This window comes from Nycticebus coucang, chromosome 9 (genome assembly GCF_027406575.1).
Source record: "Nycticebus coucang isolate mNycCou1 chromosome 9, mNycCou1.pri, whole genome shotgun sequence".
Lineage (NCBI taxonomy): Eukaryota > Metazoa > Chordata > Mammalia > Primates > Lorisidae > Nycticebus > Nycticebus coucang.
Genome location: NC_069788.1, coordinates 94,714,225 through 94,726,813, shown reverse-complemented (window position 1 = coordinate 94,726,813; position 12,589 = coordinate 94,714,225). Strand labels below are relative to the sequence as shown.

Here is a 12,589-nt window from a genome sequence, read left to right as displayed (position 1 = left end):
TAAATGTATCTTACTGTGGATCTTTGAAAACCACTAGACTGGCCTACATGTTAGAAAACCATAGACATTAACCACTGGGATGGCTGAACAAGCAGGAGCCAGAGGCATGACACCCAGCCCCTGAGAGCACAGGCCACCCAGCCTAAGGAGCTGAGTTTGCTCCTTCTCAAGAAGAGAAGGGAAGGCGGCCCCGGACACCTCTTCCCACAGAAATGTGGATGGGGTAGATGGGACATTAGGGAATATGTATTGCTTTCCTAGGAAGACAGAATTATCTTAAGGGAATATTTGGATTTTCAGATCCAACTAAGTTTTAAAAATGGGTGCAGTCAAAATTTAGTATTCTTTCTCTTGATAACCAATGGGTGTGTGCTGGGGAGGAAGGTTCACTATAGACGAAATGAACAAATAGTTTTTAAGCGGACAAAAGGACTGACTCTACAGCATGGAGGAGCAAGGAGGTTGTGGCCAGGGAACAAGAGGCACAAAGGCATCCGGGGAGCCGAAGGACCACAGCAAGTGGAGGGATGAATAATCACTGCCCAGATCCTGCAGCATTCCCTGAGCAGGAACGAGTAGGCCCAGATGATGGAAAAACTTAAAAGTTAGGCAGAGAAGGGGATATGTGGTAAGGTGGGCAACAAGGAGCCATCCTAGGTACTTCATAGATGAGGGGCGTAACAACAACATTAACAACAGTAAAAATAGCTACAACAATTTGAGCTGTAACTACATGCCAGGCTCTGTGCCAAGTGCTTTTCGGGACTCTGTGATTTAGCCCTCCCAATAATCCCTTCAGGATTTCCACATTACTGAGTTTTATTTCCACATTACTTATGGAAATATTACCTAAGACTGGAGTGTTAGCTTAAGTAACTTGCCTAAAGTCACACAGCTGTAAGTGGCAGAGACAGGGTTTGAAAACAGGAAGTCTAGCTTCAAAGCCCATATTTTGAGAATGTTTTAGGGACAGAAGTTTCAAGGATATAAAGGAAAGAAAGGAGCCAGAGGGGACAGAGCACTGTCAAGGCCACCTGCAGTATTCTTGGACAGAAGCATCAGAATCAAGGTGAATACGAGGTGGATTTCAAAAAAGTTACAAGAAGTCCTGGGGAATAATTAGACCTGTGGGATGCAAAGCTATTGGGTGTCCAAGTTTTCTAACCTGGGAAACTAGGGTAATGGTTGTAACAGAGGAAAAAAGCAAGAAGTGACTGCCCTTATAGTAAATTTTTGCTTGAATGCTTAGATTTCTGAACTTACACCCATGATTTTTAGACTGAAAAACCATTCGACCAAGATCTTCATTCATTTTGAAGTTCAAAGAACAATTAAATCTTCTTATTGTTCTAAAATATATATAGTTCCAAGGCTGTAGAAGGAGCTAAAGAACAAAGAGTGGTAGCAGAGGCCTCCGATTTGCCGGCCACAGCGTCTTCTGGCCGCTGCGTACACCAGCCCAACCTCCCGCTGCTACCAAGGACATCAAAAAATCTCCAAGAACCTTCTCTAGCCGAAATCTGCTCAACCAGCTTGCACACAGACCTCAAGTGCCGGAATCAATGCCCCCGGAGAGCAGTCCTCAACTAGTGGCCAAAATTGACATGTCCTAGTGGGCTGCCCACAGTGATACCTCATAGGACAAACACTATAGGCTGATTTCTCTTCCTCATCTCCCACCACTACCTACTGGTGTCTTCCTGGGACCCTCACTCAAGTAAACTATCCACCCTTGCAGGGACTGCTTCCTAACTAAAACAAAAGGCATAGTACCCCTAGAAAGGAGCTCGGGAGGGTGTCACTTTAATCTGTCTATAGCCACTTGAAATATGAACTTCGAAAGAGTGACATTTGGGGATATTTCCAGTTAAGAAGCCAGTTAGAGTTACAGAGCAGGTGGTAGCCTGGAGCGATTTCTTTATCTTTGCATCCCTATCACCAGTTCCTGGTATACAGTCGGCGTTCACTGAATGAACGTGTGGATGATTTGTACATATTGTGCATGTCTTTAGCACTTCCTTCAATCAATTCTTTAAAATGATTTCATCCATGAGAAATATATAAATCATACCTGTGAAATCTGCATTAGATCCATCAAGTTCATCATTCACCTGAACTCCTGTTCAAGAGAATCAGAAAGTACCAGACATACGTCACTGGACATGTCTACATCTGTTCCATTGCTAGTTCCAACTAGCCGTGTGTACGAGGCATAGTGGGAAGACCAGCTAATGATTCAACTCATCATTTTCCCTTACACTAGTGTAAGAGCAGAGTTCCCAGGCTAGATGAGGAAGTCCAACAGAACCCTGCCCCAACCTGATCTCTATAAGCCCATGTGGGGTTTATAATTTGGGGACATGAGGGGCCCCCCAAAAGGAGATACTGGATATCTTGCAAATATGATGAGTTAAGACAGGTGTTTCTATTCTGAAAGACATCAAGGAAATGTCACTGTAATTGCACCCTTGAGTTTGCTGAGTAGTTTATACCAGTTATAAAAGTGAATGTTACCTAAGAAACCCGTTTTTGTGAGTTAGCAATGCCACCAAGAGTTAGACTGAGTATAATGTTTGGGTAATTCAGGAAAATCATATCCCTGTGGTCAAGACCTTTCATTTACCAAGTAGGTGAACGTGCTCAGGGCTGGATGAAGGAAAATCCTAAAGATGAAGAAAAATGAAGTAAAACGATCACTGACAAGGAACCCTGAAGTTCCTCTCATCACTCAGGGACATTTGTGGGACACAGAATGTCAAGAAGCCAAGTGCTAATTCTGGCTGGGATCCCAGCAAACACATCCCAGCCCACTCTGCGCTTTTTCCCAGGAGAGGACTCCATTTCAAGTGTAGAAGGGGAAGTCTTCAACCTTGGAATAGAAACAGTTAAAAGAATAGTTACAAGTACCAGTGATGAGACGGTCAATGGGGTAGAAAATGCCTGAAACTTGGAGTCAGGGGACTTGAGGGTGAAAACTTGTTAGCTACCAAAGAACGTGTGGCTCTGGGAATGTAGTTGCCTTGATTTCTTCATCTGTAGAATGGGACGTTCATGTATATTATCACAGTAATTATTAGTAATATTACTAAATTAATGTGAGAATCAAATAAAATAATGTAAGGAACGGTACCTGATAAATGAAAACCCCTTACCAGTGGGACGTGATTTACTATATCACCCAGTATTGCCAAACTTAGCCAAAACAACTTATTTCTTTTTCAAGAGACTGTTCTAAATGCCAAATCTAGTCACAAGAAACAATACGATGGTCTTAACTTAGAGACATTTATTAAGTAGTCATGATATAGTAATTGCTTTCATTTTAAAAGATACAAAAGTATTAATTTTGCCAAATCAGAAAAATTTAGAGTGCAAAGGAATCTCTTAAGTTATCTAAAATCTAAACTTTAGGCAGCGCCTGTGGCTCAAGGAATAGAGAACCAGCCCTGCATACAGGAGGTGTTGGGTTCAAACCCAGCCCCAGCCAAAAACTGCAAAAAAATAATAAAAAAATAAAATCTAAACTTGTGTAATATACTAAAATCCCTCTCCAAGTGGGATTTGCCACTCTGTGAACCTCTGTGAAGGTACTAAACACATTCTAAGCAGCATTTGGAGAAGTCCTCCATTAACGACTTCAGCAACGTCCTGGTAAATGGCACACATCCTTCAGTTCAAAGCCACAGTTCCTAAGAACATGAGAGTATAACATTCACTCCCAAAGAAGTACTGCTCTATTTTCCTGAAATGCCTTGGGATGGTTCTTTGGGTTTCCTAAGGCTGTACACAATTGTTTTTCTTCGAAATGCAGGTGGGAGGTGGAATAAGATAGCTTCATATAGCCTAAACATGAAAAGCTTTAGTCAACACCATTCTGTAAGGAAAGTTAACCGTGACCATTTTCATCCACTCCCATAGACAACCACTTTGTGCGTATTCCAGTTTCAGCCTCAACATAATTGTTGGAGGGTCAGTAGCGTCCTGGAATACTGTTACTCTCATCTCCACCTCTAGCCCCATGCAGGCAGTAGAAACACAGCAAGCACGATGAAAGTGGTAGGAGAACGTACAGAGGGGTCTATCCTTCCTGCTTCCACGGCCGTCTCAACCATGCGCCTCCCAGAAACAATACAGGGAGCCAGGCTGTGGCCATAAGCAGCACAGTTGTACCACGGTTTGCCTGAAGTTACAGGGGAGCTGGCAGTGGCCACAAGAAGCACAATTCAACCACGGTTTGCCTGAAGTTTCTGCTAATTTCTCCTTACCTCCATCCCCATGCATACACGAATCCAGTGATTGTGAAAATCAAGAGGGAAACTACATGGGATTCCTCTGCCTGCCGCCCCCAGAAACCCTTAATAACGGGGAGCTTCTGGGATGTAAAGAATTATCCTGATCTCAATGCTGCCATCTCAGTACAATCTCATAACAGAGAAGATAATGTGAATGTATTTGATGACATTCAAATATCATCTGTGTGTTATCATTTTACTCAACACTCAAAACACTCTAAGTCTGCCAAGCAGATTTATACAGCTCGGCAAACTTTCATTTCACAAATGACACTTAATATGAAATTATTTTCACTGACTAATAGAATAACAGAGATAGAGCAGATCCTGAGGTGGTCCCAGAATAAATCTATGCATTCCAGTAAGATTATAGCCAACTCTTCTCAAGCACCTCCATGTGATGTTCCTATAATTTACAAGGAACCCCTAAAAATACCCGTTCCCCTTTGCCTATTATGACTGGAGCAGGGCTTTTTCACACTTGTGAGTGGACCTATCTTTTTCCAATATGCATATCTGCTTCTCAAAGTACCCAATTGCTGACTTTTCCTACTCACTATGAACACAAGAGTCCTCGTAAATGGTCAAGGCAAAAGTTCTCTCTTTACCTAACAGGTTCCAGCACTCTGCAAGCAATTCTCTTGGGTCTTCTTTAGAGAATATTTTATTTTATTTTATTATTATTTTTTTTTTTTGTAGAGACAGAGTTTTACTTTATGGCCCTCGGTAGAGTGCCGTGGCATCACACAGCTCACAGCAACCTCCAACTCCTGGGCTTAAGCGATTCTCTTGCCTCAGCCTCCCGAGTAGCTGGGACTACAGGTGCCCGCCACAACGCCTGGCTATTTTTTTGTTGCAGTTCAGCCGGGGCCGGGTTTGAACCCGCCACCCTCGGTATATGGGGCCGGCGCCTTACGGACTGAGCCACAGGTGCCACCCTAGAGAATATTTTAAAGGCAGTGGTTTTCAAACTGTGTTCACCAGGGTACTAGAGTTCTAGGGTGTGCCTGAGAGGCTCTGGGTTCCTAGCTCCTCCGGAGCAGCTCTAGTTTAACTCATATATTAGAGTCTTGCACAAGATTTCATTTGGTGCTAAATATAAAACAAAAATGATGTCTGCCAAAATTTTGGGAAAATCATTGCAATAAATGGTTCTTTCTCCCCAGGCACTTTAACCTCTACCCTCTACCAGGGTCCCCTGCAAATGGGGGTTTATGTACTTGTTTTCCTTTGAAGAAGCTTCCCCTTTTTACCTCTTCCTCATTTGGAAACATACATGAATTGAAGCAATTAAATAGACTTCAACTTCCAAACAATAATCCAGACTTTTTCACAGTAAATCCTTTCCAAGTTAAGATTTGTTTTTCTCATATGTGTATATACTCCTTAGTGGCATTAGCCTACTTACCCCAAACTTTTTCTTTCTTGCCACCACAAGGTTGGTACGTACCTGCCGTGTATTCTTTATGGACCTTTTGTTATAAGCAAAGATAAGAATAAGGCCGCTGCTCTCCCTTTACTTCTCCAAGCTATTCCAAAATTGACACTGGCATTTGATTAGCATTCTGGAACAATTATTAGAAATTTGGCATAGCCATCCAAAAATGCCAGCTTCATTAAATATGTGAATAACTATCTGGCAAATGAATATGAACTGGAACTTTATTGAACACCTTGTTAATTTGTATTAGTAAAATAAGTCATACATGGTAGTGTAACAATCGATGTTTTTAATCCCAAAGTAAAAAATAAATAAACAGTAATGCCAATGATTTGGAGTGAATTCATTGTACTTCTCAAAAGTCCCTTTAGAAATGAAGCTTTCTGAGCAAATTATTTGTAAGACAATGGAGAATGAAGGTAGATTCTAGAAGCTAACAAATCCCATTCATTTCCTTCAGTTTGTAAAAACAAGCAACTGACATGTTTCCTGCCAATGAACACACTTGCAGATAAGAAGGCTCCCTACAGGAAATCCTTTGCTAAAAGAGACCAGTTGTGCCCCTAAACTCAATCTTCTTCATAAGGTCCCAATCCGTTAAATACTTGACAACCTGGAACCATAAAATATATGCTAAATCATTCAAACAATGCTATGTAGCTTCTAAGTCTATATTTCCTATGATATAGATGCAGGATATTAAATAAACATTAAACTAGAGTTAGGACTTCTCCCTTCCTCCTCATGCAATTAGTTTTTGAAAACAAAGGATATTTGCTGCTTTTAAAAAAGATCAAACTGTTCATTGCAAAGTTTCAAAAAACTGACCATTTTCAATTAAGATAAAGCAATACGACACTATAAATCACCATGATTGGAAGGAAGACATTTCTAAATGAATATCAAGAACTTAAAATTTGAAGACTTCCACTGACAAGATCAGAAAAGTGTTAAGAAATGCATTTCCTTTATATTTACAAGGTTCAATGTTGGTCCTCAAAGTCAAAATTTAGGACAGGGCCTCTTCAGTTACTTTCCAGTCAGGAAAATGAATGGGGTGGGAGTGGGGCAGCCTCCAAAAGTCTCTTCTTTACATTCCTCAGGGAAACCATTACCAAGATACTGGAAGTATTTGCAACTTTGATTTTAGAAACTTCTCAATTATTCTAAAAACTAAAGCACTCTTTCTCATCCACAAAACAGGAATCTTTTCTAGGTCAACTGAATAATAATAATAATTGCAGTTTTGAAACAGCTCTTATTTCCAGTTAGGAGTTTTTCCTCTCCCTGCTCCACTACTGAAAACACTCCACCATATACTTCCCAAAGCACGGACAGCCTTCAGTTTTCCCCACCCTGCTGCCTTAGAGCAAGGTTCCAAAATGCCACAAGTCTTTAAGTTTAGTTGCTTCAGTTCAACTTTGAACCTCCTTGCAAATAGAAACGCCTGGTTATACCTTCCCCAGATGTCTCTTCATCCACAGATAACATTCTGTTTTCTGTGGCTCCAGGAAGAGTTAATAGTAGACATACAAGTCAGCTTGATTCCACAATTAAGTGCTCAAATACATTCATCTTAGCCTTCCCTCGCACAACTCAGAGGTAGCAAAATGCAAAGTAAGCAAGGGTGCTTGTTCTAGCTTTAAGGCTCTCTCCTCAAATATTTTCAAGAAAAAATACAGTTGTGAAATCCAGGAGGCTGCATTTTTGGTTGTTGTTGTAAAATGACCTTGATTTGACAGGCATAGTCTCAGGTTTCAACAGATGCTGTGGGAAAGCTCACAGAAGCCAACATGTTCTCCAGGCATCTGTGATGACACGCAGGTTCTGTTTGTGTTGTTGTTGTTTTTTTAAGTGGTGGGGATGGTAGAGTATGTATATGTGGTGGGGGGGGTGGAGTTACTCCTCCTGGTTTCCATGACAACCGTGTCTCCACTCATCGGTTATTAGATACAATCCACTTCCTGTGTCTAAATTTTTAAGCCAATCGGAAAAGTGTTTATACGTTGAACAACTTCGGGGACAGTGCTTCTTTAATGAAAACGCTTTGAAGGCTCCAATGAAAATGTTCATGGTCTTTATATTTTGTCTTATAGATATAATATTTCAAAATGTTTACTAATTTATATTCTTATGTGGTGAAGAATGCCCTTTTTCTGGGATGTGAAATGCATTCTCCTCAAAACAGATGCCACAATTTCTTATAACAGTTGCAAGCTGATTTTGATTGTTTGTTCTTTATTGTCTCCTTCTATCTCTGTCATACACTTCGATTTAGTGCATGAAACACGCTAATGCACAAGGCACTTAAATTATCAAAGTAATGATACAGTTAAGCACCCATCTGCTGAGAGGGCTATTTAAATACTCAGATCAAAAAATGGTTAGGAAAAATGATTCTAAGTTGAACAACTTTGCACTCTACAACTTACAAGCAGAAATCATCGAGAATGCATTATAAAGTGATATGTCTAGCCACAAGGCTTGTAGTTGACGTCTGCAAAGAAATTTGTCACCAAAATGGCCTACTTTATCTGGATAGAAACAACAACAACAAAAATTAAACATAAAGGTATCTTGAGCAAACTGCATGAGAATTTGCAAAATCGACCTTGCAGGAATCTGTGCATGAGAAGGCTAATGTGAAATTACAGCACAATTTTTAAAAAGGGTTTCGGGTGTCTGTTTTCCTAAGTCTCAATCTAACTGACCAATCAGCAGGAGAGTTCAAGTGGGCTGTAGTCATCTGTGCAGTCTTCAGAGCTCTGCACCCTCTGAGCTGCTCTCCTAAGGCAGAGCTGGCGATCAATGAAAAACAGGGAACAAAAGGAATATAACAGGATGTCTTCCTTAGCTAAGGAAAACGATTCCCTTTTTCCTCAATGAGCCGGTCGCACCCTGCCTACAACAGCTCCACATGGGAGCTTCCAGGAGCCCAGTCCTTTCAGAGAAGGCACATTTTACATTTGCAATCATGTGTCCCAACTGCTAGCAAATGTGTCACCTTAAGCAAGCCTGTGACGAAGGGCTCCCTGAGCCTGACCAATTGGAACTAATAAATTAAATAAATTAATAACCACACAATTAAAAGTGCCTGAGAAAGATTATGTTTCCCTTCCCCAAATGTCACTCCAGGAGTATAGACAAAGCATGAAAAATAGTCTCTTAAGCCTCCCCAGCCAGTAATCACGGTTTTCTCCTCAAAACAGTGTTTCTTCAAAAAGAGAAAATACTCCCACTGCCCTCAACGGAAACTCTCATCTGTTTTTGTCATATCAGGATAACCAGTTACAGAATTTGAAAAGAGGTTTAAACTGCCTGTAGATTTGACACACTGTTTATAATTGATAGCAAAACAGTTGCCACAGCAATGCTGTGAACTCTGCCCACCCAAACTCCTCATTTAACAACGTTTCTTCCTCGAAAATAAAAGTAAAGCCTGGGCAGCCCACAAACGTGGGCTTCTCTAGAAGTAATTAACAAAATTACATCAATTATTTGATAATTGTTATGAATACCTATTTGTCTGCAATTTTTAAAACATTTTTTTAAAAAAACAACTATCCACAAATTCCTGAGAAACTTTTTTTTTTTTTAAATGAACTTACTTTTGAGACAAAACTAATGAAAATAAGCAACTTGCCATTCCTGGATCTTTCTCATTTGGGCTGCAGGTTATAAATCAATCTGAAACCAGGTGGAAATATGGGGGCGGACACCTTAAAAAAAAATCAAAGGGTGCCCCCAAATGCAGCAGGCTGAACACGGAGGGCTTCTCATGACAATGCTAAACAAGAGCAGATTAGGAGGCAGGAAATGAGCCCCATTTTCGTTACCTTCGATGGCCTGCCCCCACGCTGCTTCTCGCGGCCGCATCGGGGGGCTGCAGCGACGCTGGACTCGCGGGTGGCCCCGCCGCCGGGTCGCGCCGTCTCCCGGCCGAGCTGCAGCGGATCGCGGCCGGAACCCCGGCTCCTGAGCCCGGCGCCCGCCCGGGGTCGGCGGCGCGGCTCCCACCCCGGGCCCGGAGCCCTGCTGGGTCCTAGTGCGCGCCGCGCCTGCCCCGAGGCCCGGGCTGCAGCCCGCACGTACGGCCGCCGGCAGCTCCCGAGCGGCGCCAAGCCCGGGGCTGTGACTCCCGCAGACCCGGCGGCCACGGTCTGCGCGGGCGAACCAGAGCTTGATGTCAAATCCTGCCACAAGGTATTAAAAGAAAGCCATTGGCTACCACTGAACTCATAGAAGGTAGATACGAAGATCTGCAGCCCCCGGTAGAGAGCATGGGGAGTAGCTGGCAGGCAGGGGTTTGCCCGGTGCACTTGTGACACTGGACGTTCACAGAAGGTAAGACGCGGTATGAGATCAATTAAGGCAGATCTCAAAGCTAGAACGCAGAAAAAGCCAAAAAGCTTGACAATTTGTGGGTTCAAGACGGTGTTTTAAACCGTTTTCCAATATGTCCCCAACCCCCACCCCCTTGACAGGTCTTTTTGCATTTTGCTTTCTCTTACTTTACAATATGCTATTTTAAATAACAAAGCCCCATATGGCTAAATACATCGTCATTTGATTTTCAAAAGACCTCAAAAATTGCATCAAAATATGCACTCATGTACCGCCTAAGAAATCAACGAGAAAGAATTAATGGTGGCATATGGTGTGCCTCATAGAGAAAACTTAATTACAAATTAAAAACAAATGCGAAAATTCACAAAATCGGTAAAGTGAATTATGATCCCAGATTTTATACACAAATCAGCTTGTGTGCAATCAGGACGACTGTTAAGTTCTAGCTTTCTCTTTCACGACAGAGGGAGGGTATTCGTTACATGAACTCCTATCAGCTTCCCCCTCTTTCAGCTTTCAGCAACCTCTTGGCACCTTCACTTACTGAAGCCCACCTGGAAAGCAACTTTTAATCTTGCAAGTGCTCAATTAACAGGACAAGTCTATTAGTCCTTAATTCAAAATAAAAGTGGTTTAGTTTCAAAAGCCTGTTTGAAAGGCTTCAAGACTGGGAGTTCTTTCAGTCTTTGATATCACAAAGTTTGAAGGTCACAATTCTGTAAAACTGCTAATAACAATGGCGCTGTGGTTTACACCAAAAAGAAAATCAAATATGTGCTTTCTGAATTCTATTTTTGGAGCACAAAAAGTCCCTTTGAAAAGTATCCTTGCCCTCCCCCTTTCCAATTTTAGCTAAATAAATCTAATGGAAGATTTTTAGTGTCAAACATCAAAAACACACTTTCTGATGCCATATATCTACGCAAAGAACTAGTTGTAATACGTTACACTTGTCAGTCTTCCAAGCACTCACGTCCATCTTGTGTGTTCTCTACTGCTCCTCTGCGACAACATAGATATTATAATCCCAAATTACCAAACGAAAAAAATGAAGGTGCTGAAAAGTGAAGCGACTACTCCAGGATCACACAAATAATGATCAGAGCAGCTGGAATCCCAACCCTGGTCTCCACTTGCAAAAAGCCCCCCTTTTTTGAGTCCACCACCTAACCTCCCAACTATTTCTCTGTAAGTATTGTGGAAAATGAAATAACCAGGGTGAAAACGCAGGTAGGTTTCTTCAGGCATCAGCAGCAATTCACCAGCATGGAAATATGAAACTTGTTGAAAAAATTTCTGTTTCCATTAAATGAGAAGGATGGCTGGTGAGACACACATGGGTCAGCTTTCTATCCTGGGGCTATCCAGGGCCCCTTCGCAGACAGAAGACTTAAAACTCTGAGGCTGAGCAATGCTCCTGTCACCCACACACATTTTTGCTTTTTATCAGAGATTAAGAATTAGCTCTACACCTGGAAGAGTAAAGTTATGCAGTTGTGCAGCCCCAAGGCTGAAAGGCCTCGGAAACCCTGGAAACTCAATGTGTTTCAGATACAGGGTAGCCTTTTAATGAGATCCAAAGAGTCTCACTGGTGACCGCGGGAGCTCTGATGGGTCTCCAGTGCATCACTTCTCAGCCTTCCTGCACCCATAGTAAAGTCACCACTCAGTTACGACACCACTGCTAAAAAGAAATGTAACTTCTCTGATGATGCCTCCCAACCCACCAAAATGCCACCAGGTGAAGGGCTGGGTGGTATTTAACACCAGAAACATTTTATTTTGAAAAGTGATTCATTTTTTTCATAAGGAAAGGGGCCAGGGATGGCAATGACATTGGAAAATGGCCCAGTCTTTCCAGGGGAAATACTTGGAAGGATTCAGGCAAAACTTAACTTGATGGATTCATTTGATCCCTTTGTTGAAAACTGGTCTAATTGCTTTATAGTCACACCATGCGTGTGGCCTTCAAATGTTGCAAATGCTAGGCTCAAAGCACTCTTAGCACCAATAAGAGGTGATGAGAAGCTGAAAAGAAATGCTGGTGGTGAGCAGTTCCTCAGAGCTAGAGCCAGCCAGAGAGCTATTAGTCAAAAGAAACTCTCATTTATTCATTCATCCAAATGTGTATACACCAAATGTTAAGCCAGGTCCTGTTCTAGGCTCTGAGTAGAAAAAATAAACAAATTCCTCAAGATACTCCTGGGGTGGCGCCTGTGACTCAAAGGAGTAGGGCACCGGCCCCATATACCAGAGGTGGAGGGTTCAAAACCCGGCCCTAGCCAAAAACTGCAAAAAAAAAAAAAGATACTCCTTGTCATACGGAGCCCATGGACAGGCAAACAATTGTGGCGTAGAAGTGAAAATACTAGAGTAAAATCATGTCACTGGTGCTCTATACTCAAATGCCAACTAACCCGTCCTGGACCGGTTGTCTTCCAGGCTACTTTCAGGCCTGCCCTTTGCTAGAAGCTGCCTCTGGCAAGCTGAGTTTCACAGAGTCCTGGGG

General features: G+C 42.2%; 1 protein-coding gene across 9 annotated transcripts in view; it reads right to left on the bottom strand.

Moving 5' to 3' along the window:
- The window catches only part of FOXN3 (forkhead box N3), a 391,460-nt gene extending 381,726 nt beyond the window's left edge, over positions 1 to 9,734 (bottom strand). For 3 of the 9 annotated variants that reach the window (XM_053603886.1, XM_053603887.1, XM_053603888.1), the window contains exon 1: positions 9,570 to 9,732. The gene's annotated coding sequence lies outside the window, so the exon portion shown is untranslated. Of the gene's footprint in view, positions 1 to 2,071; positions 2,120 to 9,569 lie in introns of all 9 variants that reach the window. The other 6 variants (XM_053603878.1, XM_053603885.1, XM_053603879.1 and 3 more) reach the window with 5 other exon arrangements.
- Positions 9,735 to 12,589: the final 2,855 nt, after the last annotated feature.